The sequence below is a fragment of the Buteo buteo genome, chromosome 13, assembly GCF_964188355.1.
Source record: "Buteo buteo chromosome 13, bButBut1.hap1.1, whole genome shotgun sequence".
NCBI classification, from domain to species: domain Eukaryota; kingdom Metazoa; phylum Chordata; class Aves; order Accipitriformes; family Accipitridae; genus Buteo; species Buteo buteo.
In genome coordinates, this window is record NC_134183.1 from 39,533,178 (window position 1) to 39,559,670 (window position 26,493).

Consider the following 26,493-nt stretch of genomic DNA (forward strand, 5'->3'; position numbering starts at 1 on the left):
GGGCGCAGTCCCCTTTTGGGCTCCCTGCAATTGACCACGCTGCAGCCAGCAGTGGGACTCAGCTGCACACTGTGCCTGGTGCCCAGGGAGACAGTGAAAGCCCCTTGCCTACAGCACTTGTCCTTGCTCCCTCCCCCACCCCCCCACCCCCCCCCAAATTCCTGGATGAAAGGGAAATCCTGCTCCCGTTGACAAGGTAGGCATGTTGGGGAAGAGAATGGACCAGTGCCGAGTACCAGCCATGACAAGAGGGCCAACGTTGTTGGCTCTTGAGCAGAACTTAAGAGCCTGATCTCACCTCAGACCTCATGCAGAACAACCCTACCAGCTGTCTGTCCTCCCTAGGCCTGAACCTACAGCAGCTCACCTCCAAAGACAGCCTGCACAGCATGGCCCTCATTGCTAAAGATGAAGGGGAGGCACCTCCTGGATCTGAGGTCTTGCCAGCACTCACAAAGTGCCCCTCACTTTAGGTCTCACAAAGGCAGACTGGTGTGGAGCAGCAGGCAAGGGGTGGGGGTGGGGGGAAGAGAAGGGGCCAGCACCAACTATGAGCTACAGAAGAGGTCCTTCTTTTGACCTCATTGCTAACAATGAATTGAAGACACATCATAGACCTAAGACCTTGCCTGGGGTCCTGGGGATATTCTGCCTGACCCGTCCCCAGTCCTTGCACACATGGCCAACCTTTCTCAGGGGCCTTTCCCAAATTTGGCTTAAGGATGAGGTGATGAGGGGTGGGGCTCTCCTGTCTCCTCCTCTTATGGGAAAGACATGGAAGTGCAGAAGAGGCCATGGTGGTGCCTGTGCCTTCAGGAGACCATGCCCTGCCATCACCGACCCTGATGGGCAGGATAGAAAAGAGCCAGAGGCTTCCCAGAGGGCTTCTTTCAGTCGCATACCCAGCTGCTCCCAACAGAGCAGCAGCGGAGGAGGACCTGTTGGTAGCCTGCCTGGGTGGTTCAGCATCTTAAGGAAAAGGGAAACCCTGAGGGACACGTGCAGTGAGCGACCAGCCAAAGAGAAGGAGAGACAAGCCCATTGCTGGTGCATGGTCCTTTCCCTGCAGCCATGCCACTGAGGGTGGGGGAAGCATTGCAAGGGAAAAAGAAGCTCAGAGAGAGAGTCAGTATGAACGGAGAAGGAAAGGGGCAATGGAGAGGGCACCTGGAGCAGAGCCAGGGACCTCTTGATCTGCAGCGAAATACTTTCCCCCGAGCAATAGCAGATAGGCTGGGGCCATGATCCCCATGCTCACATCAGCACCCACATTCCAGCGCTCTCCATCCTGCTTTTGTCTCCGCTGCATGCTCTGGCCTGTGGATGGGACGGGGCACCAGCAAACACAAGCCCAAAAATGCAGGCCTCAGCACTGCCACCTCATCCCTCACCCTCACCAAGAGGCTTTACCAGCTCAGCCTGCCCAGAGCCTTCCCTGGGACACCTGGCAGCATTTAAGCCTGGCCACCACCCAGTGCGGGTGGGTCAGCCCTGTCCTGTGGTGACTGGGAACCACCTCCACTCCCAGCAGTGCTGGGCAGGACAGGAATGGCACCAGGCACGGAGAGGAGGGGTTTCTCTGGCTCTTCGGCACCCTGCACGGTGGCGGGGGCAGCCCTCGGCTGTCAGGGAGCAGCCAGGGCAGGCCTGTGCCAGGAGGGAGGACAAGCCAGGAGCTGTGGGGGAGCACAGCACAGCACTGGCAGGGCAAGGCCCTCACCGCTGGTGTGAAAGGCAAGGTGCCAACTGCTAGACAACTTGCTTAGAAGAACGAACACTGCCTAGGACTAAGGGCTTTTACCTCAGCATCAACGTCACCTGACGACCCAACCTAGACTGGCTCTCACTGGCTGAGAACACCCCATGCAGATGATAAACCAATGGGAGATTGGGAGATTTGTCTTTCAAAAAAACCCGGGTATACAGCCACGGCCAGAACAGCAATCAACCTAAATCGAGTATAAAGCCCCTCCACCTGCAAGGGACATTGGTTTAGAACAATGAAGATTAACACCCCACTGAGCATCTGTCCACACCACCTGCCCGGGAGAAGCACATACTGATCTTGGGAGCAATAGTAACTGATTAGCCCACCCCTTAACATGAGTAATTTGATTGGTCGACACAACTGTATTGTAAACATATGCCAACCCTGCTTTCCTCTATGTCGGGGTCCTCCATGCATTAGGTTGGGCCACCACTACCTGCCCAGCCTAAATAGGAGGATTAATTCCCTTGGTAATTCTACGCTTGGTAATGCTAAGCGTCCTTGTCTCCCTCCTCGGCCGGAAAAAGAACGGACGTTGACGCTGGGCACAGTCCCACAGCCCCCTGGGAGCTGGATTCCTGGGCAGGGTGGCAGCCGTCCTGAGCTCGCTGGAGAGCAGCTCCCCTCTGCCCTGCAAAGCAACAAGGCTGCCCCCTCGCTCCGGGGTTTCCTCCAGTGCCTGCAGAGCCAGCTTGGGTGGCCAAGAAGAAAGTCCCCATGCAGGGTTATGGGCAGGAGATGTGGGGAGAAGGGCAAGGCAAGGCCCTTGAGCTGCCACCCCAGGCCCAAAGGAGGTGAACTTTCCAGAGAGCCCATTTCCTGGCCCGCGTGAGGGCACAGGACAGAGGAAGGGAAGGAGGCATGAGGGCTGGCAGTGCCAGGGAGCATCAGGCAGGGCCGTGGGAGGTGCCGGCAGAGGTGCTGGGGGGAGCAGAGTGGCGCAGCGGAAGCGTGCTGGGCCCATAACCCAGAGGTCGATGGATCGAAACCATCCTCTGCTAACTGGCCCTTTTTTTCCCTCCTCCTGACAGCTGCTGCCTCTCCCAGCAACTTTTAACCTGCACTGCTCTAGCTCTCTGGGCACCCATGGCCACGGCCCTCCTGTTCCCTCAGCCCTTCTCTCTGCCACTGCCACCTTCTTTCTCCTTTGCCTTCTTAGGAGCCAGCACTCCCATAGTGCCCCTCGCCAAGGCAGACAGGTGGCTGTGGAGCAGCAGGCAGAGCTCCCCCCACAAGGAAGTGGGTGGCTTGGGGACACAGGCGTTTCTCCCTTCCCATCTGGCAGCTCAATCCCAACTTCCCAGCCGCAAGCAGGGACCTCCAGGAATCTGCAGGTGGGGAGGAGGAGGACAAGGCTGCTGCTACTTTGGCAAACACCAATGCAATCAGCTTGACCATCTGGGGGGGTTCTCCATCCTAGTCTGTTTGCTGCCGTGCTCACTCGCAGCTCCAGCCAGGAGCAGGGCTGAGTAGGTGTCGTGGTTTAACCCCAGCCAGCAACTAAGCACCACGCAGCCGCTCACTCACTCCCCGCCCCACCCAGTGGGATGGGGGAGAAAATTAGGAAAAGAAGTAAAACTCCTGGGTTGAGATAAGAACAGTTTAATAGAACAGAAAAGAAGAAACTAATAATGATAATGATAACACTAATAAAATGACAGCAGTAGTAATAAAAGGATTGAAATGTACAAATGATGCGCAGGGCAATTGCTCACCACCCGCCGACCGACACCCAGCCAGTCCCCAAGCGGCGAATCCCTGCCCCCCCCTTCCCAGTTCCTAAACTAGATGGGACGTCACATGGTATGGAATACACCATTGGCCAGTTTGGGTCAGGTGCCCTGGCTGGGCATGAGAAGCTGAAAAATCCTTGACTATAGTCTAAACACTACTGAGCAACAACTGAAAACATCAGTGTGTTATCAACATTCTTCACATACTGAACACAAAACATAGCACTGCACCAGCTACTAGGAAGACAGTTAACTCTATCCCAGCTGCAACCAGGACAGTAGGTATTCCCCGTGGGCACTGTATTGGCCATACGTGGCTAGGTGTTGGCAGTGGTGGGGAGAGGGGCTGCTGCAGGGTGGCCTCTGTGGGGAAGAGCTAAGGGGCTGCCCTGCACCACACACACAGCTGGTTCCAGGGGCCTCCACCACACTGAGCCATCTGCAAAGCTTGTGGCACCCAGGGCACCCATGCTGGCTGGAGCAGGTGGATACTCCTGAAGGAACTGCAACCTGCGGAGAAGGCACGCCAGTGAAGACTTCCCTGACGGGCCTGAAGCCTGTGGAAGAGCCCACGCTGAAAGAGATTTTCCTGTTCAGAAGCGCAGCATGGGGAGAACCCATGCTGGAGTAGTCTGCAGTGAAGGAGTGCAGCTGAGCCTGGAAAAATTGGGAGGCATGGCGGTGTTTTCTTTGTCTTCTCTTGCTCACTACAAGACAAAACTCACACATAGCCTGAGTCTTTCCCTCTCTTCTGGCTGCTCAGGACTGGAATTCAGTGCTGGACACCCACCCCCTCACTCCCATGTGCACGTCAGCAGGTGCTCTGAACCCTAGACTGTACCACAGGTCTGTGCAGAATCCATGCCTGGAGCCCAGGCCTGGTTTGTCCAGTGTCCTGCTCCAACCCTGGGCAGTCCCTGATGCCAATCCACTCTCCTCACTGGTTAGTGCAGCTTGAGATCTCCTAGCAAATACCCCTCTCTCTCACACACACACACACAAACACCCCCCCAAGCCCCCCCAAAACCAGAAAAGCACAGTCTGACAGAAATGAGCTAGGAGTAGAACGAAATGAAAACAAGACCAATCGCATTCTTGTTCTTCATGGGTGTGCAAAGGGTTTCCAGGATGAGTTGCTCCTTCCCCTTCCCAGGGATCGAGGTGAGGCGGACCAGCCTGCTATTGCCCCCATTCTCCTTTGTGCCTTTGGGGAAGATAGGAGTGACAATGACTTTCTTCCAGGACTCAGGAACCTCTCCCAGTTGTCGCGACCTTTCAAAGATAATGGAGAGTGGCCTCTTCTATGGGTCTTTCTTCCTGGAAGTGCTTCACGAGCTGGCAGCAGAAAGATAGCACGGGGATTTGCAGGTGAGCTCCCTGCTACCTGAGTACCTGACTGGCCAGAAGCCAGAAGATCGCTTGCATGTCGACTGTGAGGTCGCCTCTGGCTCTGCAGGCAATGGGCCATCCACAGGAATATCGCTTGTGCTAAGTGCTCGTCTTCATTCCAGAGTGGATACCACTGCATGGTATATCTTTTTATATCCACACACTTCTTGGTCCAAAGGAAGCAGACAGTCCCTGAGAGGGAGATCTGAGAACATGTGGGCATGACAGTGTCAAAAATGGCCGTCCGGCAATCACAAAGCGGTAGGAGAGGCCACAGGGAATGACGCTGTCAGAAGATGCCTCTTCCCTTTGTTTAGCGAGTGGGGGCTTCCTTGCCTGACGTGCTTCTGGGTACACAGGTAGGGTTGGCTGGTTCTGGCAGCCAATCACAGGTCTGCCTGAGAGCAGGTGGGTACAACGGGGTCCGGAAATGGCTGTCAGCCAATCACAGAGCAGTAGGAAAACATGGTGGTTATGGTGCTTAATAAGAAAATGGCAGCTGAAAGAAAATGGTGCCTCATGTGTATGTCGGGGAAGGTACGTCCTGGTCACATGTACTTCATCGTTCATCAGTGCCGGCATGGGCATTCACCAAAGCAATCATCCATCACCAAAACCAGTGGCAGCACAAGGCAGGTTTTAGCCCAGGAACAGGTAATGCGCGGAGTCCTGCAACACAAATTGCTTACGGGCACGCAGCATGGAATGTGGCAGATGCTCATATCCGGCCAAGTTCTATAGACCAAGAAACTTGTGCTAGAAATGATCCACCTGGCCTATTTGCACATTATATAGACAGAGAATTGTTACCCTAGCATTGCCTGCTTTTTACTTGCTGATTGCTGAGCTGCTACTACACACGTCTACAAGCTTCGGACGTATCCAGTGCCTAGGAAGAAACCCAGGCTGGTTGCTGTGCCTTTTTAATTCAACCAAAGGGTACATCATGCAACCACACGTTAGCCCAGGACAGCCTGACTGTGACTCCGACTGGGGCAGACTCTGACCGGGGCAGCCTCCGACCGCGCTACCTCAGCGTTATGCCCTCTGGTATTCCCCATGGGCACTGTATTGGCTAGCCATGGCAAGGTTTTGGTAGTGGAGGGGTCAGGGGGTGCTGCAGAATGGCCTCTGTGGGAAGAGATAACGGGCTGCCCTGTGTCAGACACAGCCAGTTCCAGCTCCGCAGTGGACCCACCGCACAAGACAGCTGAGCCGTCGTCAACATTGGTGGCCCCTCTGTGAAAACAAATTCCCGAAAGGGCAGAAAACGCCGGGCGGAGAGAGGTGGGAGGAAAAAAAAGAGTGTGTAAGAGCAGAGACACATCCTGCTTGGACAGGTAAAGGAGTCTGGTGTGAAGCACTGAAGTTGTCCCGGCACAGGGGAGAGGAAAGGCGGTGTTTTCTGTTTGTCTTTGTGTTTCTCACTACTTGCATCTGGTTTAAGTGTCCAAGAATCGATTTTGCCCAAGTCAAGCCTGATTTTCCCACAAGAGGTTTTGCTAAGCCCTGTCCGTGTGTTTATCTTGAGCCATGAGATTTCTCATTGTGTTTTCAGTGCTCTGCATGGCCCTGCGGGTGGGGAAAGTAATGAGCAGCTGGGTGGGCGTTTGTCTGTGCTTAAAGCACCACAGGTACGTGCACGCAAACGCACAGGCACCTGCATAGTACGTGCGCAGCTGGCCCGCATATGAACGCAGATGGGGAGCGTGACCATTACCAGCAGCCAGCAGCTGGAGTTTCCGTAGCCAACAGCTCACAGGCAGAGAAGCACACCCACGTGCCAGCCGGTTGAGGTCGTGTGTATGTGTGCAGGGGGCTGGAAGGAGGAGGCGGGATAGTCTGTGAAGCGGAGGAGCAGGCAAGAGGGCAGTTGGTGACCTGGCAGAGCAGGAGGCAGTCAGGAGTGGGACGTGGAGGAACAGGAGGGAGGCCAGGCTCTGGGCTGGAGGAGCAGGAGGCAGTAGTGTGTGCAGGAGCGTTGGTGGTATAGTGGTGAGCATAGCTGCCTTCCAAGCAGTTGACCCGGGTTCGATTCCTGGCCAACGCAGACCAACTTTTCTTCTGCCTGGCTCCACAGTGCCTTCCCCATTTAGCAACAGCAGGCTGCAGCGGCTGCTTTGCACCATTCTGAGATTCTCAGGCAGTGTTGAAGCACTGCAGCAGGTGCCCGGAGAACCTTGGCATTCTCCGTGCCTGGGTGTCACACTCAAGTTTCAGTGGGGCTCAGGCACTGTGCTACCTGCTCTAGCTTTGGGGCTAGCCCTGCTTTAGGCAGGCATTTGGACTAGTGACCCCCTGAGATGCCTTACAGTCTACTACCTCCTTACAGTCTACTACCTCCTTCCATGAAGCAACAAGTCCCCGAGAGATCTGTGCCCTCCTTCCTCTGCACCATGCGCAATAAGTGAGCCTCTTCCCCAGAGGAACGGGAGCTCAGTCGTTGCTCTGCACTTGGCACATCCTCTGTGCTTTCACCATGAGTGTCCAGCCCCTTTCCCACAGACTGGCTCCTTGAGATCGGCACAGCACTGACCCAGAGGTTGGTGTGGCACAGCCCTCCTTGCCCAGCCTTCCCAGCTCCGAGGAGGGAAGAAGGAAGCACCCTTGCTGCCCCAGGCACAGTCCACGAGGCAGGATTGTGGGCCAAACGCTTAGCGTGCCATCTCCTGCGGCCCTGGAGGAATGGAGGAAGTCATGGGAAAGGTAGATGTGTGCCCGGAGGCCCTGGGCATGGTGTTGGCATGTGCAGAGAAGTAATTTGTGATGGTTCCTTTGGTTGCTCCCGTGAAGGAGTGCCTTGGCCTTTGCAAGGAGATGCCCCTGTGCTGGCTACTGTGCAGTCCTGTAGTGCGTGTAGGTGCTGCAGTCGCCTGTCAGCCGCCCTTGGTGGGAGCAAGGCAAGGGTGCTCCCAGGATACAGCTCCCCCTGCAGCAGTGCCAGGAGGAGGCTGGCTGAGGTGGGCTGGCTCCGGCAGCTGCGAGGGGGTAGAGTGGCAGAGGCAACGCTCACTGAAGCGGTGGGTCAGGATGGCCGAGTGGTCTAAGGCGCTGCATTCAGGTTGCAGTCTCCCTGGGAGACGTGGGTTTGAGTCCCACTCCTGACAGGCTTGTCTTTGTCTTGCTTTCCTTCCCCCCCAAGGCGATGGCCTTGCTCCTCTAGGCATTCTGTGGGTTAGGTCTTGCTGCGTGCCCTAACCGCCACCACTGCCGGTAGCTTAGCAGAGAAATGCTGCTAGAGAGTCCCTATGCCGTTCCTTTCCTTTTTCCACTCTCCCCTACAAAACGTGCGTTCTGCATGCCTCTCGCCTAGAATGTGGACCTTTGGGCATTCTGCAAACATTCACCCACAAAATCCTCTCTCCCTGCTTCCGCTTTCCCCTCCAACAACCCTTCTGGTTGGAGGGCATTTCAGGGAGTCAGAGAGTGCATCCTCCTGCTTCAGGCAGGCTCCCACCAGCTGATCAGTGCTTTGTCCTTTCGGGTCATAAAATACCTTGACGACAGACGTTTCACAGCCTCTCTGGACCCCTGTTCCCATGCTTAGGCACCCTCCGGGTGACCATTTGTGTTTGTGTAGCCAGTCACAAACTGCCTGCTCAACTTCTGACCGTGGCGCTCATCCTCCAGCCATCGCAGTAGCCTCCTGGAGTAGGCACCAGGAGGCTCCTATTAGATCCCCGCTAAGCATTTTCGTCTCCCAGCTGAGCAAGCCTTGGGTCCTCAGCCTTTCCTTACAAGGCCCCCCCACCCCCTGACTATCCTAGGGATCCTCCGCAGAACTTGCTCCAGTTTATCATCAGCTTTCCTTGGTTCCCCAGATAGTCCTTCTTCCCCCGTTTTGGAGATGGGGCAACTTTTCCCTCTCCTTAGTCGTCAGGGAGCTCCTCTGCCCTCTGCTCCCAAAGCTGGAGAGCCCCTGCGATGCGTCCTTCCCTCTTTCAGGCCCAGTGGCACACTCTGTAGGTGGCAATCCAGGATGTGGCATTGACCAGCAGGATTTCAACCCAGAAAGCTTCCCTGAGCTGGCAGTTCCTCACCAGCAAACACGGACAGCACCAGTGGGAAGAGGGACAGGTGGGAGTAAAGGCCCACCAGTAAGAGGCCAACAGGGGCATGGCAGGCTCTCTCCAACACTGCTGACAGGACAGAGGCATCCTCACGCAATCCCACCACAGGTTGCACGAGCACTGGTGGCATTTTTCAGAAGGACCGCAGTCAGGAAGTATGAGCCACAGAAGAGGTCGTCCTGTGCACACAGGAAGAGGAAGAGGGGACATGCACAGGGTGGTATCAGAGCATGCCGGAGCATGTCGGGATTGAGGGAGATGCTGAAGGAGCTGGGATTGTTCATCCTGGAGAATAGACGGTGAGGGGGCTTCTGCTATATTAAGGTAGCTCACTGGCTTGCCAAGGCCTGCCCTGGGCCAGAAATTTCTTGGGAGTGCAGGACACAGGAGTGGCTTGGCCTCCTGCGTGAGCCAGCCTGGCCTGAGCTGCAGCTCCCAGGAGCTGGGGAGCTCTGGGAGATCTCTGGCTGCCCATTGAAGCCTGTAAGGGGGGCAGAAAGTGTCCTCCCCGCAGTGTCCCGCAGGGAGGAGCAGCATCGGAGGCTACAGTGGACGGAACATTTGCCGTGACCTTGGGGAAGCAAACAGTCTGGGGACCATGGCAGCCCCAGCAGGCAGTGCTGCCAGGAAGGAAACCAAGGACAAAATGCCCCGAGCAAGGAAGCTGCCTTGTGGGCACTGGCCCACACAACCCACTGGCCCAGAACCCTTTCTCCCCGAGTGCTGGGTGAGACTAGCAGAGCCCCAGGAAGACCCTCCATTGCTTGGAGAAACGCTGTCTCAGCCCCAGAAGGGACATCCTTCCTCCTGCAGCGGCACAGCATCCGCATGGGAAAGGGCCGTCCCTTTCCCCGTGCTCCAGCCCCTGGAGTGGGGGGTCCCTCCACCTCTTTGCAAGACCTTCAGAGACTGGGCCCTGCTCTTGCTGCTCCCAGGCACTCCTCCCACCCTGCTCGGTCCTGCAGGTCCCAGGGATGGATGAGGAAAGCCCTCAGCAATGCTGCTTCTCCGCGACATGCTTTCAGATTTGTGACTCTCTGGAATTTTAACCCTTCTCCAGCGACTAGGTTTTTCTCACACCCTCTCTGAATGTAACTCGCCATTTGAAATCTTAGGCTTGGGCACGGCAGCCTGGTCTGTCCTGTGGGTTCAGAAGTGCCAGCTGCCAGCCCAGTGCTTTGGGCAGTCCAAAGGTACCAGGCGGTTGCGTCCTCAGTGTCCTGGGCTAAGTCTGAGATCTAGTAGAGTGTCCCCGCATGTGTTTCCTCCTGTCTGACTGCTGGGAGGAAGGGCCCTGCTCTCAACACACAGACTCAAACCCTGGCGCAAGGAGGATAGCTTCAGTGCAGCTTCTCCCCACTGTGTGCATGGACCCTTGGCCAGGTGGACCCAGGGCATGTGGGAGAGCTGCCTTGAGCTAATAGTAGAATTCACCTAAGTCTGGACCGGTCTGGAGCAGCCTCAGGAGAGAAAAACCTCATTCTCACTGAGGGAAATGGCTGCTTTGGGGCAGAAAGGGACAGCGTGTCCTGCAGAAGAGGACCAGGGTCTGAAGTCAGCCAGGACTGTGCCAGCAGAGGAAGGCAGTCCAGCTTGTGCAACCCATAACAAGCTGCCTTGGGTCCTCCTGCCAGCTCTTCTCTCTGCTGAACCTCATCCCCTGCCCTCTGTCTTGGTCGCCTCCTTTGGCAAGGTCAGGAGCTTGGCTAGGACCGCAACCAAGAGTAAGGATATGTGGTTAACGGCTGCTTAGCATGAGGTACAAGGTGAGAACAGGATAGGCAATAACTTACAGAGGCAGACTGGGAGGCTGTCCAACATGGGGGTGAAGGGAGGCAGCAGCAGAGACGGCAAGGAAAGACTGGGAGATGGAGAGACTGCCAGGCTCAGCCAGGAGCACGTGGCTCGGCAAGGGTGGCCACAGGGGAAGGACCACACCTGTCCAGGGGGTCCCATGGTGTAATGGTGAGCACTCTGAATCCAGCGATCTGAGTTCAAATCTCAGTGGGACCTTGAGCTTTTGGCTCCCTCAGGGCTTTCCTCAGCATGCTTACACATTTAGCTCTCTTCAACTACCTGAAGGGGGGTTGTAGTGAGGTGGGTGCTGCTCTCTTCTGTCAGGTGGCTGGAGATAGGACGAGAGGAAAGGGCCTCAAGTTTTGAGGCAAGGGAGATTTAGGTTAGATATTAGGAAAAAAATCATTACTAAGAGGGTTGTCACACATTGGAATAGGCTGGTCAGGGAAGTGGTTGAGTCACCATCCCTGAAGGTATTCAAAAAGCGAGCGGACAGGGTACTCCATAACATGATTTAGTGGGCACGAGTGATGGTTGGACTCGATGATCTTGAAGGTCTCTTCAAACATAAATGATTCTATGATTAGCAGCCTTGCCTTGCTGTCAGGGCAATGGTTTAATGCACTCTCGTCTTCCTTCCTTTCCTGTGCTCCCAGCCCTGGGACTGACACCAGTGCCCCTTCTGCTGCCCTGTGCCCACCAAACCTCTGCAGCTTTCCTGAGCGCTGGACCTCGCCCCCTCTCTGCTCCCTTGGTCTTGAGGGCTGCTCCTGGATGAGGGCATCCAGCAGGGGCTCAGAGAATCACACAACACCTGAGGTGGAGAGCATGCACTCCAAGCCTGGCTCAAAGCAGCCTCAAGTGGAGGAGGCTATTCAGGGCCTTGTCTGCTTGGATGTGGGACACCTCCAAAGGTGGAGATGCTACAACACTCCCTGGGCAACCGTTTCCCGTCTTTCATTACCACTGTGTGTGGCAGTACTTGTATTGCCACCCCTGTCCATTGCTTCTGGTGCCATCCATTTCTCTGAGGCTTTTCTGTCTTTCTCTTGCCTGCTTGTTTATTTGTGGTGCTCTGGTATCAGTTCAGGGAGCTCCACCCACAACTGGCAGTGCCCCGTGCATGGGGACAGACTCACGGTCGTGGGAGAGAGCCTTTATCCTGGGGTCGGCTGGGATAGAGTTTACTTTCACAAGGAGCTGGAGGAGGCCCAGACAGGACAGCTCACCCAAACTAGCCAAGAGGGTATTTGATACCGTATGATGTCATGCTCAGTATATAACTGGGGGAGCTGGCGCTGGAGGGGTGAAGGGATCACAGCTCAGAAATGGGCTGAGCATCAAGTTCTGTGCGGTGAGCAATTGCACTGTGCGTCACATGCTTTATATATTCTTTGGACAGCAAGCAGCCGTGTGGTGCTTAGTTGCCAGCTGGGCTTAACCCACGACAACCTTGCAGCTATGTTGGCGAACTGAGCGGGGAGGAGAACAAACGACCACGAGACTCCAGCTGTGCTGCACAAAGTCTTTAATGAGAAGGAGGAAATGCAGTGGCACGGAACAGAGACCGAGAAACACGTCTGCTGGGTTCAGGGAGGCACAGAGAATGGCCCATAGCCCAAGGACAAGCTCCAGGCAAAGCGCTTGCCTTTCCCCATTTCGATCCAGCCGGTGGCAATGCCAGCCCACCAAGAGCAGGCCCTAACTCCGGCACGCTCCCTCCGTCAGCAGGAGGTTCAGCAAAGCAGAAGAGAATGAGCCCTTTCCCGAGGAGCTCAGAGCAAAGCAGAGCCAGAGGAGACACGGCGAGGCCTGCAGTGCAGCGAGGAGCAGCAGGCACAGGTCCCTTCTGCGCGGTGGGATGAGGACACTCAGCCCACCTGCAAGCCGTGGCTACGCTCCTGCTGCTGCAGGATCCCTGTCTTCCTTGGTGCTCCAAAGGGGATGATCTGCTGGCTTCAGCAGTTCAGACCGCAGCGGGTGGGAGGCAGACACAGCCCTGACCCCCCCAGACCGAGGGAGCCCCCAGAAGAGATGGGAACCCCCCCGGCGCTGAGGGAGCTCCCAACAGCAGCTGACAGCGAGGATCCCACGGCTGTGCTCTGAGGGAAAGAGGTGAGGATGGGGCCCGGCAGGGTCACCACCACCGGGGAGGCCTGGATGGCCACCGTCGAGTCAGCGCAGCGGGCGACACAGGGCTCATTGCAGCTGCTTGCAAGTGGGGTTGGGCCAGAGGCGCCGCAGGGCGTTGGGAGACAGGGTCTGAAGCAAGACATCTCTCGGCGAGGGAGGCAAAGCTGAAACACAGAGCAGGCAGGGAGCATGAACCTCAATATCAGTCTGTCTGTCTTTTCCTCAGCTCTCTCCGTGGAGACTCTTTGTTTTCAAAACACCCAGTGTGCCGACATTTGCCATGGCCCTCATTGTGCCCTCCGAGTTGCACGGCACAGGAAGGCTGACCCACTTTTGGAATAGGCCCCAGCGCAGTGGCTTTAAAGTGCCTGTGGAAAGACTGATCATACCCCATCTCCATTGTTGCTTTGAAGATGGCACTGGACGCCCTTGGCCACTTGGTTAGAGACGGCCTCCTGCAGGTGCACATTCTGGTGGGCAGACCCCCCTGCAGCTGAGCCCCATGGATCCCCTTCTGCTTGAAAGAGCCCTCCTCTTCCCAGCTCTCCCCAGCCACCTCCCCCAAAAGGCAAAGAGATTGCAGCCCTTCAACAGTTGTATGGCAGGGCAAAGCTGAGGCAGCCCAAGTATCAGCCTCAGTAGCCACCAAGACAGCAGTTCAGCTCAGAGAGAGAGATGGAGCGGACTCAGGCTTACCTTGCTCCTCGAGGAAAGGGAGGCAAGAGAGGAGGATGCAGAGCCTGGAGCAGCGCAGGCTTTTATGCTGTGTCCCAGAGCCCTGGGGGGGCCACAAACATTCCTTGCTCATGAAGCATCTCAACACCTAGTAGTTGCAGCTTGCTGAGGCCTCTCTGGTGATTAAGCCCTTGCCTCTTTCACCTGAAATGTTTTGCTCCCACTTCATACCACCTAGAGTCATAGAATGAATCATAGAGTCGTTTTATGTGGAATGGAACTTAAAGATCATGTTGTTGGAACTCCACCTGCCATGGGCAGGGATACCTTCCACTAGATTATGTTCCACTAGATCAGGCACTCCAACCTGGCCTTGAACACTTCAGGGATGGGGCATCCACAACTTCTCTGGATGACCTGTTCCAGTGTCTCACCAGCCTCACAGGAAATAATTTCTTCCTAATACCTAATCTAAATCTACCCTCTTCCACTTTAAACCATCACACCTCGTCCTATCACTGCACTCCCTGACCAAGAGTCCCTCCCACCTTTCCTGAAGGTCTCTCAGGAGCCTTCTCTTCTCTAGGCTAATCAACCCCAATGCTCTCAGACTCTCCTCACAGGAGACGTGCTCCAGCCCCCCGATCACCTTTGTGGCCTTCCTCTGGAACCGCTCGAGCAGGTCCATGTCTTTCTAATGCTTTGGGCCGTAGAGCTGAACACAGTGCTCCAGGTACTGTGGAGTAGGGGGGGAAAATCACCTCCCTCGACCTGCTAGCCACATTGCTTTTGATGCAGCCCAGGATACAAATGCTTTTCTGGGCTGCAAGTGTGCATTGCTGGCTCATATTCATCCACCAATAGCCCCAAGTCCTTCTCCACAGGGCTGCCCTCAATCCACTCATTGCCCAGCCTGTATCCATGTTTGGGATTGCCCCAGCACAGCTGCAGGACCTTGCACTTGGCCCTTTTGAACTTCTTGAGGTTTGCATGGGCCCATGTCTCTAGCCTGTCAAGGTCCCTCTGAATGTCATTCCTTCTCTCTAGAGTATCGACCACATCACCCAGCTTGGTGTCATCCACAAACTTGCTGAGCGTGTGCTCAATCCGACTGTCCATGTCCTGGGCACAGATGTTAAATAATACTGGTCCCAGTACAGACCTGTGAGGGACACCACTCGTCACTGGTCTCCACCAGTGGAGTCAACAATCCATCTGTTGACCGCAGCTCTTTGAGTGCGACCATCCAGCCAATCCTTATCCACCAAGTGGTCCACCTGCCAAATCCATGTCTCTCCATTTTAGAGACAAGGATGTTGTGCAGGACAGTACCAAACGCTTTGCACAAGGAGATGACGTCAGTCGCTCTTCCCTTATCTACCAATGTTGTAACCTCATCGTAGAAGGACACTAAGTTTGTCAGGCACGATTTACCCTTAGTGAAGCCATGTTGGCTGCCGTCAATCACCTCTCTCTTTTCCATGTGCCTTAGCGTAGTTTCCAGGAGGAGCTGCTCCATGGTCTTGCTGGGCACAGGGGTGAGAGTGACTCACCTGCCAATCCACAGGTCTTCCTTTTTTCCCCTTTTAAAAATGTTTCCCCTTTTCCAGTCACTGGGGACTTCACCAGTCTGCCGCGACTTTTCAAATTTGATGGAGAGTGGCTTAGCAACTTCATCTGCTAGTTGCTTCAGGACCCTCGGATGCATCTCACCGGGTCCTGTGGACTTGTGCACATCCTTAGGTGGTCTCAAACCTGATCTTCTCGTACGATGGGTGGTACTTCATTCTCCCAGTCCCTGCCTTTGGATCTGTGAATTGGGTGGCATGGCTAGAACACTTGCTGGTGAAGACCGAGGCAAAAAAGTTGTTGAGTACCTCAGCCTTCTCCATGTCGGTTGTAGCCAGGTCTCCCATTCTGCTCATCATGGGAGGTGTACAGTTTCTTTCATCTTCCTTTGTTGTCTTATGTACCTGAAGAAACCCTTCTTGTTATTTTTCATGTCCCTAGCCAAGTTCAGCTCCAGCTGTACCTTGCACTCCACAAGTGGGCCACCAGGAGAGTGTAGTGAGGGGGCCTGCACTGGTGAGCAGATCCTAGGGTTATGGGGTGAGGTCTGGAGATGGACTTGAAGTCGATACCAGGATTAGGAGTGAAGGCTCCCTCTGGGATTTACAGTGAAAGCTGTGCTGGGACAGACTTTCCCTCCTCTTTCCAGCCCTTCTGCCTGGAAGGGGTTTCCAGTAACTGCCATGAAAGGGAAACTGATTTTTCAGTTGTTACTGATATCTGTTACTAAAACAGTATTACTAAAAGAGTAATACTGTTACGCATATCCTGCGTAACGGATTCCATTTTTGATGAAGCCGCTGCCAGCTGGGTACAATTCCCAGCCCAGATTGTCTATAGGTACATCTTTCAAATCCTCTCGACTGGAGTATACGTATTCAATGGTAGTCAGGCAATCATGTTCCAGTTGTCCTCCTTCCTGTACACAACTCAGAAAAACTGCAGGATTAATTAAGTTAGTGGTTTTCAAAATCACATCATCTTGTTCCATTAAAATTACCTGGTACTTCATCATTCTGCTCGGGGATAGCCAGTGACCCCCCTTTTGCTCCAACACTGATATCACCATATGTGGCACATATACCACCATCATTCTTCCCAAAGTCAATTTTCGAGCCTCCTGTATTATCATCACAGTGGCTGCAACAGCTCTCAGACAAGCAGGCCAGCCCTTACTTACAAAGTCCAGTCGTTTGCAGAAATATCCAACCGGTCGTTTCCAGCTCCCCATCTTCTGGGTCAGCACTCCCAGTGCAATATGTTGTTTCTCGCTGTCGCACGCCGGTCAGAGACCGGGGCGAGGTTTTGCTCGTATTCTCGGGAACAGAATTAAGACTCAAAACAGGGTCAAGCACCAAGTAACTTTATTTGCCTAACGACAGGTTTGCAAACGCAAAGGAAAGAGAGAGAGAGAGAGAGAAAGAAAGAAAAGAAAGAAAGAGTTAGTTGCAATAGCTACCACCACGGATCTGCGGTGTCCCGACAGCCCGATTGGTCTTCAAGTCCGGTGGGAGAATGTTCCGTCCAATGTCGGTCGTTTCTGCTCTTTTCTTGGGTTGCCTCGTTGTATATTCATTTTTCTTCTAAGAATCGCTTAGCATATTCCAAGAGCTGTTCTGCTTAACCACACCTACCACCCGGTGGTGGTGTGCATGCCCAATACCGTCACTGGGGGGTCTCAAGGATTCTTAGGTGGTCTTTCTTCCAGACCCCGGGTCTGGGCGCATGTGCATGGGTTAGGTTAAAGTTTCTTAGAATTAGTTCCACTTCAGGCTCCTAAGAAGACAGGAAACCTCTGGTCTTGCGGTCCCGACTGTCACTCTGTTGCTATGGCAGTGGTGTCAGTTGGTGGTTTGATGTTCCAGCAACGTTGAGACAAACAACCGACACAGTCTCTTACACTTGTGTACAAATAACTGGAAGTGTTTGGTCAAATCCGGAAGTCCCAAAGCTGGTGCTGTCATCAGAGCCAATTTTAAATTCTGGAAAGCTCTCCGCTGATCTGGACCCCATTCAAATGGTGGACCTTTAAGAGCTTCATATAATGGTTTAGCTAACAGACCATAGTTCATTATCCATAGCTGACACCACCCAGCCATTCCCCAAAAGGTTCTCAATTCATGGGTATTTCTCAGCTCTGGGATACTGCAAATTGCTTCTTTGTGGTCTGTTCCCAACTGTCTTTGCCTTTGTGAGATTTCAAAACCCAGGTATATCACAGTCTGTTTTCCTATCTGGGCCTTAGTCCTAGAGACTTTGTATCCGCTCAGCCCCCAAAAGTTTAAAAGATCAGTTGTTACCTTTATACATGCTGGTCTTTCTTCTGTCGCTATCGGCATGTCTTCTACGTACTGTAGGAGTAAATGTCCAGGTTTGGGACCATCGTGTTTCCACATCTCAAGTTCTTTTGCTAATTGGCTTCCAAAAATTGTTGGACTATTCTTGAATCCTTGCGGCAACCTCGTCCATGTCAATTGTGGTTTTCATCCTGTTTGTGGATTTTCCCACTCGAAAGCAAACAATTTTCGACTTTCTTCTTCCAGGGGTATACAAAAGAAAGCATCTTTCAAATCAAGCACTGTAAACCACTGATTACTCTCTCTTAAGGCTGTTAAGAGCGTATGTGGATTGGCCACCACAGGATGTATGTCTTTCATTATCTGATTTATAGCCTTTAAACCTTGAACTAGTCTATATTCTCCTGACGGTTTTTTCACCGGTAAGATTGGAGTATTATATTCAGATTCACGCTCCTCCAAAATTCCCTAGTCCACAAATTTATCAATTAATTTCTTGATTCCCAATCTAGCCTCAGGCTTAATTGGATATTGTTTTAGTCTTACTGGCTTCACATTTTCCTTCAATTCCACCTTTACAGGATGTGCCTGCTGTCTTAGATTTTCCAGGTATCTCTGTGTTCCAAACTATAGGTATCACAGCAGCATCAACTTCCTGTGGCATCTCCTGAATTTTGACCTTCTCCTGTATCATCAATATTTCTCCTGGCTTTGATTCTGGTATTTTTAAAAGAATGTCTCCTCCCTCAGAAACTCCCCGTGCATTTAATTTGGATAACAGATCTCAACCCAACAAGGGTGTCGGACATTCTGGCACATACAAAAATTCATGTGTAATTGCCTTATTTCCAAATTTTAAATCTCGGGGTTGAAGGAATGGTCTATTTTCCTGTTTCCCAGTGGCTCCAATTATGTTAGCTGCTTTATTTCCCAATTGCCCTTTATAAGTGTTCAAAACAGAAGATACTGCTCCCGTATCTACTGAAAATTCAACTTTACCATTTCCCAGCTTAATTGTAAGCAGAGGCTCAGCTGGGTTCCCCTCCAGTCCCCTTCATTCATCCAGAGACATCATTTTTGCAGCTTCTTGCTGACTTGTTTTCAGTTTAGGGCAATCCTTTTTCCAATGTCCATCCTCCCTGCAGTATGCACACTGATTCATCCCTAGAGGTGCATTTGGTTGCCAGTCACCACAATTTCTAAAACCTCCTCTTCCTCTAGCTCGTCCTCTTCCTCTTGCTGCATTCCCTGTTAAAACAGCTATTAATCTACTGTCTCTAATCTTATCTTTTCTTTTCTTTTCTTTTCTTTTCTTTTCTTTTCTTTCTTTTTTCTTTTCTTTTCTTTCCTTTTCTTTCCTTTTCTTTTCTTTCCTTTCCTTTCCTTTTCTTTCCTTTTCTTTTCTTTTCTTTTCTTTTCTTTTCTTTTCTTTTCTTTTCTTTTCTTTTCTTTTCTTTTCTTTTCTTTTCTTTTCTTTCCTTTTCTTTCCTTTTCTTTTCTTTCATTTCCTCTTTTCTTTTCTTTTCTCTTTTCTTTTCTTTTCTTTTCTTTTCTCTTTTCTTTTCTTTTCTTTTCTTTTCTTTTCTTTTCTTTTCTTTTCTTTTCTTTTCTTTTCTTTTCTTTTCTTTTCTTTCCTTTCCTTTTCTTTCCTTTTTTTCTTTCCTTTCCTCTTTTCTTTTCTTTTCTTTTCTTTTCTTTTCTTTTCTTTTCTTTTTTCTTTCCTTTTCTTTTCTTTTCTTTTCCTTTTCTTTTCTTTTCTTTTCTTTTCTTTTCTTTTCTTTCCTTTCCTTTTCTTTTTTCTCTTTTCTTTTCTTTTCTTTTCTTTTCCTTTCCTTTCCTTTTCTTTTCTTTTCTTTTCTTTTCTTTTCTTTTCTTTTCTTTTCTTTTCTTTTCTTTTCTTTTCTTTTCTTTTCTTTTCTTTCCTTTCCTTTCCTTTCCTTTCCTTTCCTTTCCTTTCCTTTCCTTTCCTTTCCTTTCCTTTCCTTTCCTTTCCTTTCCTTTCCTTTTTTTCCTTCTCTTGATTATTATAAACTTTCCATGCCGTTTCTAACATTTTATTTAAATTTCTTGAGTCCTCTCCCTCCAATTTTTGGATCTTTCACCTTCTAACAGGCACTGACTGTCCCATAAAAATCAAAGCCAACCGTTGTTGTTCTGCCTCTGTTTCCAATTTTAAATCAGTGTATTTTCTAGCAGTTTCCTTCAGTTGTTCCAAAAACACAGAGGGAGATTCAGTTTTGTCTTGCTTTATCTCATATAACTTAGACCAATTCAAAGCTTTTGGCATTGCATGCTTTACTCCATACAATACCCATTTTTGGTATCGAGTTAACCTTCTCCTGTGTACAGGGTCATTCAGATGCCGTTGGGGATCTCCTGAAGGAAAACTCTCTTCCAAAGTTCCAGAGAGCGTTTCATTCATATATGCTGCCTCTGCTTGTGCTTTTCCAGTTTTTAATACCATCTGTTTTTCAGTACTCTCCAATAAACTATCGAATATTACCTGTAAATCATTCCAGTTGGGGTCCTGAGTTCTAATAAGTGTTTCTACGACTCTTCCCACCCTCTCTGGATCTTCTCCATACACCCCTGCTGCCTGTTTCCATGCCATCAAATCCGTGATAGAGAATGGGACTTTTACAGACACTGGCCCATGTTGTCCCACTCCCTGTCTCAAGGGGGCTAACAATTGAGATTGCTGTCTAGTTCTCCGAGACACTGGGGTATGAATTACTTCTTCTGGTGTTTCATCCCCCCCTCCCCCATTCTACTGCTATCCAGCTCCATTATTCTTCCTGATTCAATACTCCTTTCCCGTGCATGTGAAGGAGAGGAATCTTGTTCCTCCCTCGGCGGGGCTATCTCCAGTTCTAACTCCGTTCCATCCTCTCTCGGTACCGTACATCTAATGCACCTCTTTCCAATATCACAAGCCGAACAACAACTCTCAGTTTTCTTATTTTCTGAAGTCAGTGCCATCACCAGATTATCTCGACTAATTAACTTTACATTCTTTTTGCCAATCCGCTCTCTGCCTCAGATAAAAGAACAAATCGACATATGGCGCTTCACTCCATTTACCCTCTCTCCTACAAAACAACAGTAACTGCAATAAAGTATTATAACTCAAAGTTCCGTTCGTTGGCCATTTTTCCTCATCTGCCAAAACTTACAAAGGCCACCAATGATTACAGTATTCAATTATCTGACTTTTACGTAAATCATCATGGAATTCACCCCAATGTGCCAATAAACATTCCAATGGTGATGTTTTTGGTATCTTTTCAGCAGCACTTCTATTTCCTGCACTCTTACTCTTAAACAATTTTGCTAATGCCATTATACTTACATCAAATATCAGATATTAAATACCAAATGTCAAATACCAGACATCAGCTATCAAATACCAAATGTCAGATTTTAAATACCAAATGTCAAATACCAAACAAATACCAAATGACAATTGTCCCAAATACACAAAGTCCAACCCAGCAATAGCTTTTGCTTGTGACTTTCGGGCAGACGCCTAGGCTTCCAGTGCAAACGGGTACCCTCCGAGCCCCAACCCTGCAAAGCTTTTGCTGTGCCTTACAGGCAGGCATTCCAAACGAATTCCAAAGAAGTGCCTTACCCTTTTTCCAGGGAACGTTGCGAGGAGCTTTGTGAGTCGAGGGCAATGGTTCTCCCCAAGAATTCCTCGGTGCCAGCCGGATTTCAATCAACACTTGACCTTGTCCAGTCTCACTCACAAGCTCCCATCTGGGTCGCCAAAAACTGTTACCGAAATCTGGAATAAAACTCCTTAACACCAATGTGATGTTAAGAAGCAGGCACTTTGTTTATTGCCGCGCTGGATGCACGGGGGATAATTCCACCTAGCGTGCATGCCACAGCTTCAGCACAAATGGGTTATATGGAGTAACTAATTACATATTAATCAGATTAATATACATACGCATAAAAATTATTATTAGTGATTATCATAGTACTGCCTACATCCGATCACGCGCAATGACGAGTTCATTTGAATCGAAGGGCTGCTTTCACGACCACCGACCCATTTGAGATTCTGTTGGCTCTCCTTGAAGTCCTTGTTCTGGTCCTTGTTCTTTGATCTTGAAGCGTAACGCAATTTCAGTCACATGTGGTCAATGTCAGCATTGTTCTCATCTAGCGTACAGGAACATCTAGTCATAAGAGCAAAGAACTGCAAAACTTATGAGAAAATACTAGTTAATCACTTGACTACACTTTCGTAATTACCTCTATTAGCTAGTCCCCTGGCTACACTTCTGCCTATTGTTTCAATCATAATGTTAGTTCTTAAACACAAAATTCGATAGAAAATATACGAGGTTTCTGTGGTTATACCTATCATGATTCATTGTACCTAACGCAATTCCCTATAGTTACAATTTTCACTTGTAAGTCCAAAACTGATTTTTTCTATTGTAACTCTCTGGGATTTACAGTGAAAGCTGTGCTGGGACAGACTTTTCCCTCCTCCTTCCAGCCCTTCTGCCTGGAAGGGGTTTCCAGTAACTGCCATGAAAGGGGAATGCAGAGCAGGTGGCATTGCATGCACACATCCAGCTCAGGCTCTGTGGCATTTCTCTCCAACACCCCTGCCAGGACAGAGAAACCCCACGCCATCCCACTGCAGGCTGCACAAGCACTGGTGGCATTTTTCAGGAGGACCACGGTCAGGCAGTATGAGCCACAGAAGAGGTCTTCCTGTGCACACATCTGTCAGGAAGAGGGGACATGTGCAGAGTGGGATCGGAGGGTGCCAAAGCGCGTGGTGATTGAGGGAGATGCTGAGGGAGCTTGGTTTGTTCAGCCCGGAGAAGAGAAGGTGAGGGGGCAACCGATTGCAGGCTTCCACTGTGTGGAGCATGGTTTGTAGAGAAGGCAAAGGCAGTCCCTCCCTGGACAAAAGTCAGCTGGACAAGGCGGCAAGGATCCTCCACTGTCTTTGCAGTTAGCCCTGCACTGAGCAGCAGGATAGTCTACACACCTGCAAGTGGCCTGCCAACCGTTTTCCTAGGACTGCACCATTCTTTGCAGCGGTTGCTGTTTTAAATAAAACCCTTTGATTCACATAAACCCCATGCAAATCATAATTAGAGCCTGAGACCTGATGTTCTCTTTGTGTGTGGTTCTTGGTGGGTGGGGGTTATCCATAGGAGGCAGGGCTAGTGGGGGTAGGTTTCCTGCTCATGCAACAATCTCAAGTCATCGTCCTGGGGAAAAGACTGTGTGCAGTAAAGGGCCTTTTCAGCAAAGCCTCTGTGCTTGGCATCCTTGTTAACTGGGTTGAATAAAAGTTTTCGTGTGGTCCGTATAATGACACCTCAAGGATGCCCACTTCTCTCTCTCATTCTCAGGCTGGTTGTTTCACCCCGCTTTTAAAACCCACCTAGTTCTAGGTTTGATCTGCATGAGCCAAGAGGTCTGAGTGTGCTCCATGGCTCCTAGGAGAGCACAAGGGCTGGGTTTGTGCAGGCAGGGCACAGCAACTGCTCTGCATTTCCCTTTCAGTGACTATAGACCTCTCTGGGCTGGAAGGAGGAGGGGAAGTCTGTCCAAGCACAGATCTCGCTGCAAATCCTGGAGGGAGCCTTCAATCCTAATCCTGGTATTTACTTCCTGTCCATCTCCAGACCTCACCCCATGCCCCTGGGGCCTGCTCACCAGTGCTGGCACCCTCACTGTCATCTCCTGGTGGCCTACTTGTGGGCCTGGGAGGCTCAGTTGTGAGAACCCCTGGCTGCTAGGGTGGGCGCCAGGCCTCAAGCCCCTTCTCAGGTGAAAGCCTACCTGGATACGTTGGATATGTGGTTGGAGTGGGTCATCTCAAATCTTCCTTTCCAGCACAAGCTCATTGATGAAAGCTGAGGGGAAGGATTGTTGCCCTTCCCTTGGCACTGCAGAGGCTACATCTGGATTGGTGTGCCCATTTTGTTTTGATGCAGGCTGAAGCTTCCTGGCCAACACCTCTCACACACTCACACACACACACACACACACACACACGTGCGCGCGCGCACACACACAAGCATACACACCCACAAAAAGAGGAGAGCAGAGTCAGACAGAAATGGGCTAGGAATAGTGTAATGAAAACAACAATCACCTTCTTCTTCTTCATTTGTCTGGAAAGGGTTTCCAGGATGAGTTGCTCCTTCCCCTTTCCAGGGATTGAGGAGAGACTGGACAGCCTGCAGTTCCCCAGGTCCTCCTTTGTGCCCTTCTGGAAGACAGGAGTGACTTTGACTTTCTTCCAGGCCTCAGGGAACTATCCCAGTTGCCATCACTGTTCAAAGGCAATCCGGAGTTTCCTCTTCCAGAAGTTCTCCTTGTCTGAGTGCTTCCGTGAGCTGGCAGCAGGAAGACGGCACGGGTATCTGTAAGTGAGCTCCCTGCTACCTGGGTACCTGACTGGCCAGAAGCCAGATTATGGCTTGGATGTTGACTGTCAGGTCGCGTCTGGCTCCGCAGGCCGTCTGCAGGAACATGACTTGTGCTAGGTGCTTGCGTTCTTGATAAGCAGCAGCATGCACATTTTGGGCTGTGTGCTTGTGAGTTCCCTTCCACCTCATTGCCTGCTAGGCCAGCAGCAGGCATGTGGTTTGCATTTTGATCTTAAGGTCACTTCTGTCTCTGCAGCTGATGGGCCGGAGTAGGCTCACGGCAGCTCTAGGGGCTTGTGAGGTCACTTGTGCCTGAATACCTGATAGGAAAGAAGGAGGCACATGGCTTGGATGCTGATTGCAAGGTCACTGGTACCTGAGTAGCAGACGGGCCAGTGAGAGGAATATTCCAGGCAAGTGAAGAACTGCAGTCTCCCAACAGCTACAGGAAGTTGTGTAAGGAAGGAGCCACACTCTCCGGAGAGGGGTGCTGCAAAAGGGCAAGATTAACACTAACAAGTTGCAACAAGGGAAATGCCAGCTGTCTCTGTGGGAAAATAAGTGACAAGGGGCACGGTGCAGCCCTGGAAGAGCTGCCCAAGAGACAGTGACCTCTCTGACAGTGGCAGTGTGGAGAAGTTGATGGGGCAAGGCCCAGAGCTTCCTGAGGTAACTGGGAAGTTTGATCTGCTCAGAGCAGGCAGTCGTCCCATAGGACCTCCAGAGGCCCCTTCTAACCTTCATTATTCTGGGGTGCACTGAGTCTCATGGGCCCTTGAGCAGCCACTGAAAGGCAATGCCTTGGAAGGCTGCAGCAGCACGAGATTGCACAGAAGTACCAGTTGTTTCACGAATGGTGCTACAGTGTGTAGAAATGTCCTTGAAGAAGGCAGCACTTTGGGAGGAATGAGGCTATAAGCTCTGCTATCCCTGGCACGCCTCAGGCCAGGGCTCTGTGTCCACTGAAGTCCACCGCAGGGTGACTCACGTTTGCCTGGAGTTCAGGGTTTTCCCCAACTCTTCCACATCACGATGACTCCCAGGTGCTCTGGGAGACTGATCCATTGTCTCTTTGTAGTTTGAAATGCGTGGAATGGGCCACTCCATCCCTCACCCAGGAAAAGGAGCTGTGAGCTTTTGGCTCCCTGCCCTGAGCCTCTCCTCAAAAGCAGGCCATCCAGGCCTCTGGGATGATCTTGCTGAGCAAAACAGGTCAAGTTGGGCGTGGGTCTCTCTCAGGGAAGGATGCGGGCATCTCTTTGATCACAAAACCATGCTGTGGTAGAGCCTGATGAGTGTAAGCAAGGTCCTTGTGGCCGTCACGCCTGCGGGCAGGGGACTTCCCTGCAGCACACCATGGTTTTTCCTTGCCATTGAGCTTTGCCACATCCCTGGAAAGGGTGTCTCTTCTCCCATTTGGGATTGTGCAGTCTTGACCTGCTGCCTGAACCTACCCACAGTCTTCTGTGCACCTACGATGACCCACAGGGCGAAATGTCTCTGCAGTTCAGCCTGAGTGCCTGAAGTGAAAGCACTTGAGAGCTGGCTTGAGGTGCCCTTCCTGGTTGAATTTCACCATGATTTGTGGACACATGCAAAATGCGGGCGGTTGCATAGAAGCACCAGTTGATTCAGGAAGGGTGCTAAAATGTGTGGAAAAGCCCTTGACGAAAGCAGCACTTTGGGACTATAAGCTCTGGTATCCCTGGTACGCCTCAGGCCGGGGCAATGTGTCCACTGAAGTCCACCGCAGGGTGACTCATGTTTGCCTGGAGTTCAGGGTTTTTCCCAACTCCTCCACATCATGATGACTCCCAGGTGCTCTGGGAGACTGATCCCATGTCCCTTTGTAGTTTGAAATGCGTGGAATGGGCCACCCCATCCCTCACCCAGGAAAAAGGGCTGTGAGCTTTTAGCTCCCTGCCCTGAGCCTCTCCTCAAAAGCAGGTCATCCAGGCTTCTGGCCTCTGGGATGACCTTGCTGAGCAAAACAGCTCAATTTGGACGTGGGTCTCTTTCAGAGAAGGATGCCGGCATCTCGTTGATCACAAAACCATGCTGTGGTAGAGCCTGATGAGCGTAAGCTAGGTCCTCCGGGCTGTCGCTCCGGCCCACAGGGGTCTTCCTTCCAGCCCACAAAGGACTTCCTTTGACGTTGAGCTTTGCCACATCCCTGGTGAGATGAGGCTCTTCTCCCATATGGGATTGTGCAGTCTTGATGTTCTGCTTAAAATTACTCACAGTCTCCTGTGTGTCTACTAGGTGTTGAGATGCTTCATGAGCAAGGAATGTTTGTGGCCCCCCCAGGGCTCTGGGACACAGCATAAAAGCCTGCGCTGCTCTAGGCTCTGCATCCTCCTCTCTTGCCTCCCTTTCCTCGAGGAGCAAGGTAAGCCTGAGTCCGCTCCATCTCTCTCTGTGAGCTGAACTGCTGTCTTGGTGGCTACTGAGGCTGATACTTGGGCTGCTTCAGCTTTGCCCTGCCATACAACTGTTGAAGGGCTGCAATCTCTTTGCCTTTTGGGGGAGGTGGCTGGGGAGAGCTGGGAAGAGGAGGGCTCTTTCAAGCAGAAGGGGATCCATGGGGCTCAGCTGCAGGGAGGTCTGCCCACCAGAACGTGCACCTCTAGGAGGCCGTCTCTAACCAAA

General features: G+C 51.6%; 3 non-coding genes across 3 annotated transcripts; all 3 read left to right on the forward strand.

Annotated features, from left to right (window-relative positions):
• Positions 1-2,697: 2,697 nt before the first annotated feature.
• Positions 2,698-2,769, forward strand: TRNAM-CAU (transfer RNA methionine (anticodon CAU)). Its single transcript has one exon. It is a non-coding gene; the product is annotated as a tRNA-Met (tRNA).
• A 4,099-nt stretch (positions 2,770-6,868) lies between these two features.
• TRNAG-UCC (transfer RNA glycine (anticodon UCC)) lies at positions 6,869-6,940 on the forward strand. The gene has a single exon. It is a non-coding gene; the product is annotated as a tRNA-Gly (tRNA).
• Positions 6,941-7,914: 974 nt separating this feature from the next.
• TRNAL-CAG (transfer RNA leucine (anticodon CAG)) lies at positions 7,915-7,997 on the forward strand. The gene has a single exon. It is a non-coding gene; the product is annotated as a tRNA-Leu (tRNA).
• Positions 7,998-26,493: the final 18,496 nt, after the last annotated feature.